We start from the raw sequence: 4,689 nt of genomic DNA, 5'->3' as shown, positions 1-4,689 counted from the left end.
TAGTTTCAACTTAATTTCTTGAAAATATAGAAAATGTGATGTTCACCATATGAATAAACTGGCAGTTGGATTCCCTGTTCCTTTGTGACACTGCAGCTTTCTGAAATGAGGGAGCCATTCTCAGGCCAGACAGACTATTGATAGATTTTCATGAAGATAATGTGGCCTTATTTTTTTGTCTTAGCATGCACATAGATTGTTAGGATATATTTCTTCTATTGGTTATATTGATGGGCATTTCTCACCTAGAGAGATTCACAAGTGTGATAACTTTTATATTTATCGTGCATTTTGCATGAATGTTGTTTTTTTTACTCAGAAGATACCATAAGTATTTTTATTTCTTTATTTATTTTGCAATCTTCAATCTAGGATGGACAATTCTGTGTTTTCCACAGAAAGTGAGCACACTTTCTCTTAACAAACACCTTCATAATTACTTGTGTGATAGTCACACCATTCCTTATCTGTTGAAATCTATTACACCATTCCTTTTGTTTAAGAATAAATATAAATGTAATACAAGTGTATAGTGCACAAAAAAGCTGAAAATAATGAAGTAATTTTTAGGAAAGTCACAGAAAGCATGCTCATCCTTTATTACTGATTGTAGCTCAGACATGAGGTTAAAACTTCTCAGCCCCGGTTAGGAGGGTGATGGGGTTGAGAAGGGAAAACAGTTGCTTACAGTCCATCAAAAAATACTTACATGTTAATAAAATATTTTTTTTAATTTTGGTTTTTCCCTATATTTGCAGGTTATAAAATAGCAATCCCTGTGACTCAAATTTTAAGATCATGGATGGTATTTGAAAGGTGAGCCATTACCACCACCACCTGGTCCCTGTGCACACAAAAACTGACAAGCTGTGTCCACACAGATTACAGTCTAGAGAACTATCTGCGTCCAGTTCTAGTCAGTAGTAAATAGTGACCTTGAGTCAAAATGATCTCCACATACACAAAAAAAATGTGTCACCATCTATATTAAGGTTAATGTTTCCTCCAATTTTTGAAGTAAAGTTAACTATGACAATGGCAACTACCTAATAAGAAGTGTTCTGAATTAATATTGGCGGTGACTTCATTCACACTTTACACAGAATGGACTATATGCCAAACAAGTAATTCACAAAGTAGGTCTAGAGAGACTGACCTAGGTGTGCCTGGAGGTGTTGGGTCCAAGAGCAAGGAACTTCCCAGTCATTCTCAAGTAGGATGCAGTCTGGATTCTCCCTAAATAATATTACTCTCATGCCTCCTCTTTTCAGGTGCTCAGGATTCTGAATTCTAGTCTTAGTCAAATGTTTTGGATCATGACACATTTGCTCTTTATGATACTGCTTATGTATCATAAGTAATCTTCATTTTGCCTTTAAAACTTGACAGATTGTACTCAGGCATCTCCCTTCAGCTATTACTTTCATTGTATTTTGAAATAAACGAATTGTTCTTTATGTTTGCTTTATTCACTGCTCCACTGACTTACTTTCTATTAGAATGCGAGCATCTCTTTAGTCTTCTCATTCTTTGTTTGCAGATCTATAGCAATGTGTTAAAAAAAGTTGATTGTGTGACTGACTAAAAAAATATTCAGTTCAGTTTTCAATATAAAATGAAACATGAAAACCTTCAAAAAGTTAAATTAAATTTGAGATGTCACAATGCTACACAGACTAAAAACTAACTGCTCAGAAAGGACATGATCATATGGGATTGATGTATTCAGATAAATGAGAATTTCATCTTATTTACTCTTTCTGTGAGGTAGAAACATTTATTACCCTTGGTCTCAGAGCTAAGTCTTATGAGGATTTATGCTATCCTGGCAAGAGTTACACCATATTAATGTTTGCTATTTTTTTTCCTCCTCAGAGGGGCAGATTCTTCCCTTTCTAAATCATAATCCACATTTGTTATGCTGGGAATTTGCATGGTGTTGAAGTGAGAAAACAGGGAGTTTTCTGTGTGATCTTCTGATTGAGTCTGAACATCTTATAGGACCTGGGTAGTGGGGCTCTGACCTTCATGCCTGTGCTATAGTTGATATATTCCCTGGTCCACGTTCCTTTCCTTATCAGCAGTATCCACATTCTTTAACTTTGAACTGTTTATCCCTGTTGACTATGCCTCTCACTCTCCTCCCCTACTTAAGTGTCATGGGTAAGATGTGAGATATGGATGTGTGTTTGATAGGGGAAATATTTCACCTCCAGTTATGAAAAGTTAATAAAAACGACCTTCCTGTGGTGAGAAATCTTTCAGCTTGAGAATGGTCTTCCTCTCCAGGGCCAGAAACAAGAGAACTTGTTTTGAATGTTCACTCAAAAATCTGGAGGGGTTTTACAGTTAATGTCCATAGAACATGGGGCTCCACTAATGGCCGGCCCCAATGGTTTCTCAGTCACAGTAATCAATACTCAGCCTCTAGAAATAGATCACATTTTAATTTACATATATATTTTTCAAATAAATGGTTTCAGTGGTTTCTGATCCAGGTAAGCAGATTTCTGCTGTGCCTCTCTGAATGTCCCTCTCTCTAGATTTTGGTTGGCATTTTGATATGTCCGTCCATGTCAGTTCTCTGATGCGTGCATGCAGGGACTCCCAGCACCAGTGCATCCAGGTCTCACATTGCAGAATAAGGAACTCATGCCTGACTCAGAGGAGGATGAGACAGGCCAAGACAGAGAGCGCAGGGATCCACAGTGGAAATGGAGTTGCAAGGGTTCACAGAGGACACAAAATGGGTACATAGGCACAGAGTTGTGGTAATCTTCATGTAAATAGATGTTATAGGGGGATGTGTGCAAAGGATGCCTCATGGCCCAACATCAAGAAAACTGATCTATATTTTATCACCCCTTCTGCTCTGTAACCAGATTCTTCTTGCTGAAACCGGAAAAACCAATGTCCTGGCCTTTTAAATGAAGAACATTCAAAGGTTAGTGTGTTCTCATGAGCCCTAAGCTCTTGGATAGTTATAGGACCATTCATAAACAGAAGTATTTTTATGAACATGTGTGCTCTACTCTTGATATTTTCCCAAATTTGCAGTGATATATCCTGATCTTATGGTTTCTCTCTCTCTCTCTCTCTCTCTCTCCTTCCCTCCCTCCCTCCCTCTCTCTCTCTCTCCCTCTCTCTCGCTCTTTCTCTCCCTCTCTCTTTTACAGCACTGATATTATTTTTAATTTAAGTCTACAACTTTGGTTAATCCTGTTAATGTCACTTTAATATATATTGTAAACTAAATGAATTTATGTATGGAATACTATTAGACTTATGGTGATAAAGATAATATTTTCCTATATTTTAAATATTGTATTCCTTTGATTTGGATGTTTTTTAAGCATTTACAGACTTTTATATTATAAAATTGGTTGCTTTTTCAATTTTTTCCATTGTGCTTTGTGGACTGGTTTTTATGTGAGTAGTAGAAATTAGCAAATTTTATGCCTTTAAAGTGATGTTTTTGTTTCAATTCTTTTAAACGAGTAAGAGAATATGCCTTGGAAGTTATAGGTGGCTATTTATGAAAACACACTCATTAGTGTAAGAGGGAGAATGATACAGTAACATGAGTAAGACAACCCCCCACCCCTCAGTAAATCCCTAAACCTCATCACAACCAAGAGGAATGGTCCTGGTGCAGTTACATAATTTCATGTTAACTTGATAAATAAACATAGGGGTGGAGTCTAGCCTGTCAGCCAGGTCATGGTCTGAAGATGCTTGCTTATGGTTGTGACCTTCTCATGAGGCTTCAGGAATTTCCTCTCTTTCTCCTGGGTGGCAGGCCACACACTCTCTCTGCTTCACCTTCCTGTTGAGGAGACACACTTAGAGAGCTGGCAGAACCACAGGGAGACTTGCACCAGGCCTGAGATACTTCAGTACTACTGGATCCACAAGACTTTTCACCAACATGCCTGTGAGCGTCCTACATTTGGCATCTTTGCTGCGTAAGTCTGAAAAGAAATTTATGGACTAGGATCAAACCTATGGGCTAATATGGATTTGATCTGGACTGCACTGGGATGTTTTCTCAAAATATAATTGCTCTTTGATATGAAGCTCTTTCTTACACACATATGAGTGTCAGGATTTGTTTCTCCCAGACGAACACAGCCCCCTTGAATGGTCAAAATTACTTCTTGAAAAGTTTATTTTGTCACACCTCACCTATGAAGTCAGTGAAATTATAAGAGTCATGTGTAAGTGGGTAAATCTGTACCAGCCATGACTAGCTGTCAGCTCACTTGGTGAGATGCGCCTACCATTAGGCATCAGGAGTCCAGGATACACTCGAGATCTGCAGCTGCACTATTCTCAGTGTGATTAGAGCATGCTTCTCCACCTTTCATTCCATTCCTCATGTCGTGGTGACCCCCCACCCAACCATAAAATGATTTTCGTTGCTACTGCATAGCTGTAATTTTGCTAGTTATGAATCAGGTGACCCCTGTGAAAGGGTCGTTTGGCCCCCAAAGGGGGCGCAACCCACAGATTGAGAACCCCTGCTCTAGAGTTATCTAGGTTTCCTATTATTTATTCCTAATGTAGAGCAGAACTACGTTCATGAATGTGATACTCATGCACACATAAATGTCTTAGAGAGTTGAAAGCTGAAGCCATCACCCCTCATTCAGCAATAAGCAAGGACATTGCCATATAGGTTGCACCTGA

This window comes from Tenrec ecaudatus, unplaced genomic scaffold (assembly GCF_050624435.1).
Source record: "Tenrec ecaudatus isolate mTenEca1 unplaced genomic scaffold, mTenEca1.hap1 Scaffold_707, whole genome shotgun sequence".
Lineage (NCBI taxonomy): Eukaryota > Metazoa > Chordata > Mammalia > Afrosoricida > Tenrecidae > Tenrec > Tenrec ecaudatus.
Note: the sequence above shows the minus strand (reverse complement) of the source record.